Source organism: Perissodus microlepis, chromosome 14, assembly GCF_051167445.1.
Source record: "Perissodus microlepis isolate ML-2025 ecotype Zambia chromosome 14, ASM5116744v1, whole genome shotgun sequence".
Taxonomy (NCBI): domain Eukaryota; kingdom Metazoa; phylum Chordata; class Actinopteri; order Cichliformes; family Cichlidae; genus Perissodus; species Perissodus microlepis.
The window spans coordinates 20,221,365-20,234,228 of NC_140474.1; the positions used below are offsets into that span (position 1 = coordinate 20,221,365).

Consider the following 12,864-nt stretch of genomic DNA (forward strand, 5'->3'; position numbering starts at 1 on the left):
AATATCAATGGCTCTCAAGATCATACAAAACAGCCGAGCAGTGATTCAGATAAAACAATAAGGCAGGTGCAAAGCGTGAGACCTAAAGATTATTAATGGTAAGTCTGAAATAGGTTTATCTTAAAAACTGCCTTGTTTTACATGTAATTGTGTATACGGATAATAAACAATTTCTAATAAACAAAGGGAGGAGTATATTTCCAAATCCGATGTGGAAATGCGTCAAGCTTTTTAGAATGTAATTTAAAATGTAATGTATCCATGTTAACACTGACTTATAGTGAAACACGTGACTCATGTGGGTCTTTTACATTTCAAATAATAGATCTTGTTGTTGGTAGGCATCATCATTTATTTCCTGTACTATCTATTTCGAAGTTGGATATTTTTTAACCTTATAATATTATACTCAAACATATTATACAGTGTTATAGGATCAGGTTGAATTTATTCATTCAGTTAGTGTTATGACCTTCATTTATTGTTTTCTGTTCTCCTCCATTTTCTATGTATTTGTTTCATCATTCTTTGTTTACGTTAGGCATTTGTACATGAGCACAATTGCACATGCTGTTGAGTTATGATGAGCAAAATAAACACTGCCCTTTGAAAGGTCAGAGAATCTAAATGACGGCATGAAATGAAACACAATAGATCCAGCCAACACGTTCCTGTTTACTTGAAAAGCAACCACTACATTATGGGAAAATTAAGGGATGAGTGATTATTTGACAAGACTCTGGGAAATCTGGATTCCAGAATTCCCGAGCCCTTCATTGGTTGTTGATGTCAAGAAACTGCAGTGAGTTTGCTCAGTACTGCGTGCAAGGAAGTAAGAGCTACACCTCATCAAAAAAAAAAAGGAGCAAATTAAACAACTGAATAGCAGAAATCTGTAATTCAATGGGCTCTACTAATAATTAAATTGATAAGATGAATTAAGTAATTCCACATTACTAATTATAAATACATGCTGGGAAATTATTACTTTAAGATTGCGGATTATTTTTACCTCCCCTAAGACCAGAGATGGGCAGTAACGCCCATGGGCAGTAACGCGTTACTGTAATCCGATTACTTTTTTCAAGTAACGAGTAAAGTAAGGGATTACTATTGCAAAAACGGTAATTAGATTACCGTTACTTTCCTGTAGGAACGCTGCGTTACTGCGTTATGAAAACCGTGATTTTTTTTTGCAAGAATGTCTCATGACAGTGACGTAAGCGAGTGCGATGTTGGTGACAACAGCTGTGTGCAGATCAACAATGGATAATATATTGAGTGTGGGAGAGAGTATGAGCTTGCAGCATTTAAAGCAGCGGTCCCCAACCTTTTTTGCGCCACGGACCGGTTTATGCCCGACAACATTTTCATGGACCGGCCTTTAAGGTGTCGCTGATAAATACAACAAAATAAAACTAGTACCGGTACCGAAAAAAAGAAAATTTATTCATAACACACATGAAAAGACCAAGGAAAACCGAGTAAACGATAAAAACGATAACAAAATAACGCTGAAAACCGATTAAAAACCCTGAAAACTATACATTTCACACCTGAGCCTCAACTCTCGTGGCCCGGTACCAAACGACTCACGGACTGGTACCGGTCCGAGGCCTGGGGGTTGGGGACCGCTGGTTTAAAGCATGGAAGTACTTACCTTATTTTGAGTTTGATTCCATAAAAAGTGACAAAAACATTAGCGTCCATTGTGCCTGGGAAGAAAACTTATTTTTACAGCGAAAAAAACCCCTAAACTTCCAAGCAAGCGCCGAGTGCGCTATGACGTAATGGGAAATTCACAGAGAAACTCGCAGATTCTTCCACTGACCGCTGCGGCACACCTGCACCAGGGTAAACCTCCGCCTACCCTGCTCCTGCTTTACAGGTGAAAATAGAGCAACAGGACCGCTAGTCTGTGACTTTATTTATTTTCTGCTGTGTTTTACTTGCATCTATTTGAAAGAGTGAGTGTAAACACACACAAAAAAATATTTTATGTGCTGGAATGTGCAGAAAATAGGTTTAAATGTTAAACTAATTTATTCAAGTCAGAGAATATTGCATATAATTACATTTTTGCTTGATGCATAAAGTTAAAAGATTAAAACTAATAAAACAAGTTCTAAAAAGGGACTTTTCCATTTGATTACATTTTGTATGATGGATTATGCAGAAAAAGTAGAATTGGCCTGAAAGATCTATCGCTTTATTACCTATTCAGGTTGTAAATCGTGTTTTTAAAAAGTAACTAAGTAACTAAGTAATTAATTACTTTTGAAAATAAGTAATTAATAAGTAATCAGTAATTAGTTACTGATTACTTTTTTCAAGTAACTTGACCAACACTGCCTAAGACTCACCAGAGTTATCGCATTTTCTGGTAGGATTTTTTTTTCCTTTTTTGCCTATTAAAATTGGCTACTTTCAAATGAACTACAGTGTTTTTGAAAAGCTGCTCAGCTAAAGCTTGCTATAGTTTTCTGTACCTCATTTAAGCAAGTAGCACCAGATGTAAGGGCTATCATAATGCAAAGTATCCCCTTGTGTATTATTGTTTTGATTGTTTTGATAGTAGAATACAGTTGTTGTTTTTTTTAAAAAGAAAGCAAAGAAAAACAAAAAAAAAACCATGTTTAGCTTAAACTTTGTGAGGACCAGAAATTGCCATTCTACTATACTTGTGGGCACCAACAGAATTGGGGACACACAAGGTCCTCACGAATTTGAAGGCATTTTTGAGGCTCAGAATGTGGTTTTAATATCAGGGTTACAATTAGGTTATGGTTAGGTTTTGGGTAAGCAGCTAGGGAAAGAATTATGTCAATTAGATGTCCTCACTAAGGCAGCTAAACAAGAATGTGTGTGTGTGTGTGGGGGGGGGGTGTTCATGAAATTACATAATTAATACTTTAATTGTCAAACAGCCTTTGTTGTGTGTGCTTGTGTGCTGTCAGGTAAACTGCAACACTGACGTGTTAGTCATGTTGTGCATACAGAAAAAACATATCTTCTATGCTGTCGTTGCTCTTTGACAGGATGTTTCAAATCAAGAAAAAGCTTAGTATGGTATTTTAGCTTTTGGGTCTGCATTCTTCCATCTGAAGAAAGTCAGGTTGAGTGTCTACAAAATGATCAGTTGTCCCACCATTGTGTCACATTGCTGTTCCATGTCTTAGTGATGAGACGCCTTTGGGCCTGTGATGTGAGTAATGATTTTCTAATAACCTGCAGCTTGTTAGCTCAGCTGGCTTGGGAACTGACTGCCAAAGTGTCTCCGTCCTGTTTGATGTGTGCGTCTGTGTGTTTGTGTACTCTACCAAAACACAGAAGTATGCACTGTCATTTTCAATTTGATAACACTTTGATCAATGTTGGACGAATTGTTAAAAAGTGACATAATTTCTGCATCGCTGCCCACATTTTATTATGCCAAAAGTATTTTTAGTTAAAGCATTGAACATTCACATCACGCCCTGACTTCTAGGCTTGTGTTGGTCATGGATGTAATTGGTAACTTGATGTCGTGTTTTAGAAAGCTTTTGGTATAGATTAACTTTGAGATAAGTGGAAAAAAATATAGGGTAGCAATGAAAGAAGTCCTCCCTCTTATGACATGAAAGAATTTACTGTATATTTAACTTATAATGGCTGAGACACAGTGTGACTGAAGATGCTTGTTAAAGTATATAATAGGTTTACAGAGTAGTCAAAGTAAAGCCGTGGGAGGTTTTATATTTCACATACCCGCATTAGATGGTGGTAGGTTTAGACAGTTAAGCTTCCCACCATGGTTTTTCTCATTTTTACTAAAAACTGACACATGCAAAAGGTAATCAATATTTTCTATAATGGCAAATGGATTGTCTTTAACTACTGTCACAGGAAGCGTTAGAAAATATTTGAACTGCCTCCCTCTATAGCATGAAGAAAATACTGGTATCCAAGTAAAATATAGTAGAGCTTCCTGAAAAGGAAACTAGTTTTCTACTTTTTAGCTCTCCAGTTCATAGAGTGTGTTAGTCTATGCAGTAGTATCAATTAAATACATGCAAGTATTTAATAGATTCCCATTCATGATCCATTAAGGTTTAACCCTACTGACTTGGATCATCCACAGCCGTTTCCTGCACTGCTACTTGAGAATGACATTTGTAGTATTGATATGACATTTCTTAAAGGTGCTTTATACAACATTCAGAATCACTGGACTGCAGAACAAACAGACACACTGCTGACATCTATCCCATCCCTTTACTGGATTTCTTTTTTTTTTTTATTTCTAATAGACATTACTGAGCTATTGTGACATCACTATGAGCTTTTTAAAAAAAAATCTTATATAGTGTATAACATTCTAAATACAGGTAAATTAAATGGAGAATAGCACCCGTTTCTCAGTTAGACACATGGTGTGAAGCAGAGAAGACACAAAAGTAGGAGACAGAGAAGAGATGATCTCTTTAAAGACAGCAGCAGAGACTCTAAACACTGAGATAAAAAAAGGCGCTGTTGATTCACTCATGCATACATTGCAAATTCCAAATATGTTTTTGATGTTGTATCAGTGTTTAAAATCTCACATAAAAAGCTTGTGAAAAACTATTTGATGGATTACTATAATATGTGGAAAATATATTCATGCAAACATTTTCATGCTAAGCTTTACTCTGGATTTGGGGATGTGTTGTGATTGCTGATGTTCACAAAGGTTTGCGTGCGCAACATCCCCCTACTGGCTCCTGAATAGCCCTTTAGCTCAGACACAGTTCGGTGTCAGTGTATGCGGCTACTAAATTAGCCAAAATAGAACAACAAAACTGATGCCAACAATTACACCAGTGAAACCAACAACTGATGGCCAATCGCCATTGTGTTTGTCAATTTGCCCCACTGGCATCCTAAAGTGTAATCACGTAGTAATTGCAGATTATAATTAGCAATTATTCATTCATACTTCTCACTAACTTACTCAGCTACAATTCTATGAACTAGATGTTTCATAAAGGCTTTAAATTGTCACTAATGTCAACTTTGGGGATATCGCTATAAACATTTGAACTCTAATATTGTCTTTTTTTTTTCTATTCTTTTCAACAGGTCTGTGGATCCAGCTTGCTGTTCTGTCTTGCTTTTCTGTCCATCTACCTGCCACTTCAGTTTATCTTCATGTTGAGTCTTAAAACACAGAACATCAGATAGAGGTAGGCATGGCTTTAGCTACAGCTTTAACTGGTATTTGTTGTACTGTAGAGTTTTAAAGTGTGCTAACTGAGGTTGCAAAAGCAGCTCATTTGGGAGCTGTGACACTGTTGTTTTGCTTTAATTACACCTGAAACATACATAAACAGTTATTGCCAATTAACTTTAATAAAACTTTAATGATCCTCTGGGAAATTGGGTAAGTATAGGATATTACATTAAGCTCCAATTGATATCATTAGAACACGCTCACACACACATATACATGCATTTTTGTTGGGTTTGCTAAATAAACTTCAGCTGTTTTATGGGTTTTTTTCCTCATACTTCCAAGTTCAGCAGTAAGTGAGACATGCTGCAAGCCTTGGTTTTCTTATGCATAGTGAATGGGAAAACAAGGCATGTGCCCTTGAGTGCACAAATTCACATGTGAAAGTAAAGTAATTTGTGTGTGTGTGTGTGTGATAAGAGCAGTGTTTTTTTACTCCATTTTTCTCTGCCTGTATTGCAGACATATTAGGCACACTGCTTTAGGCAGGCAGACAGCTACGTCAAGCAGGGAGACTGCCCTTGCTGGCCCTGATACAGGATAGAAGGACTATAGATGGATGGATGAAAGATAAATAAGTTATCATTGTAAAACATTTGCAGATGATTAGCTGCCACATGTCTGCCTTTATCTAAAATTCCATTATATTTTTACATTTTATATACTGTCTTTTACTAGGGTGTTTGTGCTTAACAGAAGCATAACCTCAGTGTTTATTTATTAGTTTTTGTTTTTAGTAGCAATGATTAAAAACATACTCTGTGCACAGGTCAGTAGTCATTCAGTTGCATCCATCAGATTCCTGTTTGTCAGTTGAAATTCACAAAGGACAGAGAGTTGTCTTTTAAAAGGATACTTTTGAAGTCCCTGAGAGAGATCTATGTATGTCTGGGTTTGGGTTTTTGGGTTGTTTTTTTTTTTAACATAATATTGGTATAGTTACTGTTATGTTTTCCTTTATTTGAGGATGTCTTGTTTTTTTTGTCAGAAACCAAGCCAGGAGATTTTTTTAAACTGTCTGGGATTGTTACCAAAGCACAATTACTGTGGATTTTATGGAATGGTTTTGTCCTTTGGATCACTAGGAACAAACCAGAAGTTATCAAGACAAACATGACAAGCTATACAGGAAAAGCTATAAAGAAGTAATTATAGACCTATGATTATCCATTCTATATATTGTTCAAATAGACAGCATTTAAAAAAAATATAGGAACACTTTAAACACATCACATCTGCATATTTCTTGTACATTTTTTCAATGTTTCGTTTATTTTCGTTAGGAAGATAACGCTCTTGCAAGGCCATTTACCTTTTTGTATAACAAATTGCTCTACATTATTTTTTTTAGTTTTGCGCGGTCAGCTAATTTAGATTTTATACACTGAATAAGAAATGTTTATACACTATAAAAGAGTCAGCAATTTTGTGTGAATGCAGTAGTCCTATGATGATTAATTTTTATTGAGTCATTGTTTAACATCAAAGCCTATAGGGACAAAGTATGCAGATTCAGTTCTTTCTTTTGACTTGCTGGTTGTACGAGACATAGAGTCAGGCAACTTACTTCTTATCTGCCTAATTACTTTTATGACACACTCTAATGAATGTGTCCTTAAACCATGTGATATCCATACTTTTGGCTATTTTTACCTATTACAAAACAGGTTTAGCTTTTCTCAGTGATCTTTCTTCTTACATCTCAAACACCATAATGTGCTGTTTGCATCCATCCTTTAAATTACTGGCCATAATTGACTTTTGTCTTCAGAAGCAGGCTTGACTCTGCTTGACTACGATTCCACTGAAATCAGTAGTATCTGTCAGTTTGATGGGCCCGTCCATAGCCTGTTGAAAAAGGTTTGAGCTTATAAGGCTCAGAAGCCATTAGCTTCTACTGTGTCTGTGCATTGTGGATAAACCTGTGTTCTTTAATTAGACACCAATGGGAGACTAGCATGCAATACAAGCTGCACCTGGCACTGCTTTTACTGCTCTGGGATCAGTTTTGAGGTGGACATTGTGGAAAACAGAGCTAGTATTGACAAGTAAACAAGCACTCATGTTAACAGATAAGGTTTCTCTTACTGATTACTCCTTTAGCAAGCTAGCTAGGAAAAACTCATTGATTGAGAAGGAACACGCTTACCAGAAGTTAAACAGGTGTAATCATAAAAACATAAATAACATAAAATAAATAAATAGTAAAGGATGACTTGGTGGTAGCCCTACTGTACGACAGACTGGTGACATCTACAAGATGTGTAATTGGCTCAAGTCCCTGCTGTATGTGTGTGACACTTTAAATTAGAGCATGTTCTTTACTCTCAAAATTGTACATTCACTTTATATTCTCCAAGTTCTCCTACATAAATTGTTTCCTAATGCAAAAGTCATTAAACAGATACTATGGAATACCCCATACATTTAAAATATGATGTAAGACAAGAGGCTATACCTGAATTAATGCAATTTTATAAATGCAAGCCCTTATTCGGATAATTAGACCACCAAAATGGGACTTGAGGAAAAAAAGAGGCAAATTTACACATAGTTTAAAAGTATAATTATTTTATTGCACAAACCAGGTTTATTTGCTCGTTATCGGCAAATATCTTGGGATAAATGATCCTGTATCTGAGTTTATTCAGCTGTATCATGACACAGCCTCATTCGTTTTTTTTGTCTAGAAGTGTGTTAGTCTGTGTGCTAAACTGTGACCTTTACTTGGTGGAGAGGCATGTCTTGCACTTTGTCTTTATCCATACTTGTAGGTATATACAACATGCCAGCAGATATCAGAGCAAAACTTAATAGATTTCCCACCCAGAGACCTTAGATAAATAGAGAATCTAAACATTCTATTGAAGCTGAGAACCATGACAGCCATGTAATTCCCTAAGCTGCCTATGAAAGCCATAATATTCATATTTCTTCATAGCAATAAAACCATATTACCATATGAAGGCCATAGGATAATATTATTATCAGCCAGCTCTCTGAGTGTCTCTCTCTAGTGGCAAGGATCAGTTCAAAGCACAGCCCAAGGCATGTGTGCATGTGTGTAATAGAAATCATGTGTGTGTGTGTTTCTATATATGTGTGTGTTTGTCTCTGTGACTCAGGGTGTATGTGATCAGTTCCCTGAAGCGACAGCTGCACACCGAGCTCCTGAATGGAGAAAGCTTCTCTGTAATGACTACCAAGTGGCAAGCATGTCGCTCCCCTTTTTTTCTACGTACCATTTCCTGATATTTTGCGTTTACCTTTACCTCTCTCATCAGTGATTGCATGCTGATCAGCTTCCTTTCTCCATGTGTCTGATGTCCTCTTTTCTTTTACTCTTTCTGTCTTCTACTCTTTCAGTCTTCTCATTTGTGCTTTACTTTTACCTTTCTCCTGTAATAATATTACTCTCCAATCACCATAATCCTTAAATTAGAACTGCTTGATACTGCTATCTGCAAATTGAGACACATCTTTCGCCACCAAACTTGTATAATACCTTGAAAAAGCAGACAAAAGAGGATGAGGAAATGAGGATAAGAACAAGGACAGGTAGGAGCAGATGGAAGAAAGCATAAGAGGAAGCACGAAATGAAAAAAAGAGTGAAAGAAAACAGATATGGTAGATGATGGATAAAACCGTATATCACTCCTTTTTTACTCAAAGGCCATGATATCAGAAACCTGCATTTTCATCCATAGGGAAATAGGTAGATGATTGTCTTCGTCACAGTTTCATGACTTTAGCTAAATCTTGATGCTTAAATCTTGCAGTTAGCTCTTTCCAAGTTGATAATTAAATGGTAAATGGCCTGCATTTGTATAGCGCTTTTCTTGTCCTTAAGGACCCCAAAGCGCTTTACACTACATTCAGTCATACACCCATTCACACACTGGCGATAGCAAGCTACATTGTAGCCACAGCTGCCCTGGGGCGCACTGACAGAGGCGAGGCTGCCGGACACAGGCGCCACCGGGCCCTCTGACCACCACCAGTAGGCAAACATGGGGTTAGTATCTTGCCCAAGGATATTTGGCATGCAGCCAGGAGGCAGCCTGGGATCGAACCACCGACCTTCTGATTAGTGGCTGACCTGCTCTGCCACCTGAGCTACAGCCACCCCAATTAATTTAGCAATGAGCATTTTCTAAAGAAACAAAAGATAATGTAGTTTAATAATGTCCTTTGCAGACAGTGAGCTCCCAGTCTGTCCATGTTGTAATCTGGGATCTTCCTTTCAGCATTCTGGTAGCCAGTCCAGTATACTATTCATTATAGTAATAATATATGGTAATCCATTTATATTTTTAGCGTGGGCTCCTGATTGTGACTGAATTCTTGTGGTTGATAGCGCACATATTTATATATTTGTTCTGGTTATAAATGAAACACTAAGGAACTAGGGAGGTGTGGCTTCTGTGACCATTATTTTTGGTTTAATGATGCTGGTGATTAGTACAAAATCCAGTAACTCTAAATTTTGGTTATTTCACTTTTCATAGGTCCCCAGTTTTGCTCCTTTTAATATGGCTATCCCTGTTCTAATGCCAAATTGCTTATACATCATTGTATTCCCTTAACTTGATGGCAGAAGTCATGTTAATGTTGTTTCTGTCTTTTGCTATCGCATGATTAGCTTTTGGGTATGCTTTTCGTAGCAATGAAATTAGGGAGTAAGGGTAGAAATGATCCTACTCAGAAGTAGATGAGAGAGAAAGTTTGAAATGATACAATTTCACATTTTTAGTTTGTCAAAGCTACTGCGTCTCATTATTACAAGCTCCACTCCACCAGAAAATCCAAAGTAAGAATAAAAAGTTAATGACATATGCAGCCACATTGTCTAGTGTTTGAGTTTACACAGTGGACACTGTTTCTTAACATAATGGTAAGTAAAAGTATAATAAGTTAAATGTGAATTAGAAATTTTTAATGTAATTAAATTACAAGTTAAAGTTGAGAATTAAGTAGGTATAAAACTGAGAAACTATAGTGTGTGTGTGTGTGTGTGTGTGTGTGTGTGCTTGTATGGTTAGTATTACAATAAACCAGATGCTATGGTAGTATTACAGCACAACAAGCACTAATGCACTGTCCGGGCAGCCACAATCATCTCATTACATATTGTACTAACAGGAGAGAACCGAATGTTACAAAGGAGAGTCCAAAAACCATGCAAAGAAAAAAAGAGAGAAAAAAAACCCAGAACAGAAAAACAAACGAACAAACAGAGGATGACTATCACATGATGAGAAAAACAGATTAAAAATGAAATGTTAAGAGAAAGAAATAGAAACAGGACTCATGTAACCAAAACGCCATTAGCAAGTGTCTGTTACTTTCCCCAGCTCAGATTTGTGAAAGGCGTCTGTGTGTGTGTGTGTGTTTGTGTGTGAAAGTAGAGGTTGGCCAGGACGACTTTGTTTATCATCTCCTATATAGGTGATGACTTTAACCACTCACATTCAGTCATGTTGCATTAGTCACACAGACCTAAAATGTGTATACCCAGACCAGCTCAAGAGTGGTTGCCAGACGTTGCTGGCTGATGTTGGGCGAAATCGGTTTACATGAAAGATGCTCAGTTGTCTGCAAACACTCAACATTTACTTAATACTGTCCAAACTATAGTGACAGTTGGAAAAAGTGAGAAAACCACCTTTAAATTAGAAGTTGTGCATTGAACTCTAACCAACCCATTTCAAAAGGCAACATCTTTATACCAGGGTCTGCCAGAAACTTCCCCAATCCCTCACCACCTCCTGGCAATCACCAGAGGGCCTCAGACCACTCTCTAGGCTTGTGTGACCGAGGCCTAATGGGTTAGAAAGAAGTCAATCCCGTTCCTCTTGAGACTATAATAAAAAAAACAATGTATGTAGTTATGTTGGATAGATGGAGGGATGGATGCATTTAGTTTAGACAGAAAAAAACCCTGCCTAACTAACTTCCTATCTAACTTGTTTGATTATGAAGTTTCTTTACATTTCACAGACAAACATTTAGATAAAGGAAATGCATCTAAAGTATCTAATTGAGAAATAACACCTGACAATGGAGCTTTTCAATGAAACTACATTCCCTACACTTGATAAAACCTTGGGCTTTAGTGACACAGAAAAAGGAGGTGATCAGAAATGCCTCAGTCTTGCCACAACATAACACAGCAACCTGTGATGGTTTTCAGAAAGATCATTTTGAATGTGCTGTATGGCTGTATTTGAAGCTTGGAGTCATGTGGTATATTTAACTTGCACAGTGCAGCAGGCATTATATGTATCATCATAGTCACTGTTCCCAGGGGGGCATTTGCTTTCAACATATCCGGTACTTTGACAGATTTGAATTGCCTGTCAGAGGACAGGTGTCTTACCTTTGAAGAGACAGTTCATCTCAGCCAACTGAAATTCCTTCAGTTCTGTAAATTACTACATATTTCTTAAAGCTTATTAAACTGAAGTTAAGACCCTCTTACTGAACTCATTTGATCATTAGCATCAGAAATATAATGTCTGCACATGTAATGATCACTTACTAATGGAAAATGTGAATGCTTTCATGAATATCACTTCGAAAAGAAAGTACTCTACTGGACACAGCCCTCAAAACTGTACTGTTACTAGAAGGCCTAGGATGTTCAGGATGACAGTACAGTAGGACTCAAATAAATGCACAATGATCTCTCTCTGTGCTCCCTGGGAGACTCATGTGTCCTTCAAAGACCAGAAATTAATCATTAAAGACTCATTCACTCAGTAACTATAAGTTCAATAAAATATTATGATTGAAGTCTGCAGACTGCAATATGAATCCAAGCTGTGCCAAGACTATATGAAACTTGAAAATGTGGTTGCACTTCCTGGTTGAACAATGCATGTGACCTATTCACATCAGCTCCAAGTTGAGTTTATTCAAGCGTCACTAAAATGGTCTACAAAGGAAAAAGTACATATCTATAGAATACTGTAGAAACGTAAAAATTTAAACGTAGAAATTTTACCTCCTAATACTCTAACTTTTTCACGGCATGCATTTTTAATTTCTCTTTGCTATTTGGGCTGATTGGGACCTGATGAATATAAAAACAAAGAATTCTGAGAAAAATGAGATCCACATATGTGGACATTTTTTTAAAGCAGTGGCAGTATAATGTCCTCGTAGAGCAAAACCTATTGTTTTGGTCTAGACAAAATGTGATGTCCACATATGTCGATGCCAGATCCTAGGTGGTTAATAAAACATCTGGATAGAAAAGTATTAAAATGACTCTTGTGGCAGACTCTGGCAGAGTGTGGAGTAAAGGCTGAGTGTAAAAAAAAAAAAGGTTGAAAAATAAGTTTAAAAGAAAAACAGTGAAATAATTTTTTTTGTCGTTTCATTCCAATTAAAACCTTGCATTTTGAAATAGTAATCTGAGGATTTAGTAATTACAAAATTTACTACTACAGTAGATCGTTAGCTCCCGAACTCAGTGTAGAATAAGCAAATTTTCCCAAATTATTATTCAAGACATTAATTTGTCACAGAACTTTTAATAAAATTAAAACAAATTTAATTGGAAATAGTTTTTTTAAATTCCTTTTTTCAAGGAAATAACACATGTGAC

General features: G+C 36.6%; 1 protein-coding gene across 2 annotated transcripts in view; it reads left to right on the forward strand.

Annotated features, from left to right (window-relative positions):
- The window catches only part of LOC146373862 (leucine-rich repeat and fibronectin type III domain-containing protein 1-like protein), a 177,051-nt gene that overhangs the window by 77,408 nt on the left and 86,779 nt on the right, over window positions 1-12,864 (forward strand). For both annotated transcript variants that reach the window (XM_084952011.1, XM_084952012.1), the window contains exon 2: window positions 5,101-5,204. The gene's annotated coding sequence lies outside the window, so the exon portion shown is untranslated. The remainder of the gene's footprint in view (window positions 1-5,100; window positions 5,205-12,864) is intronic.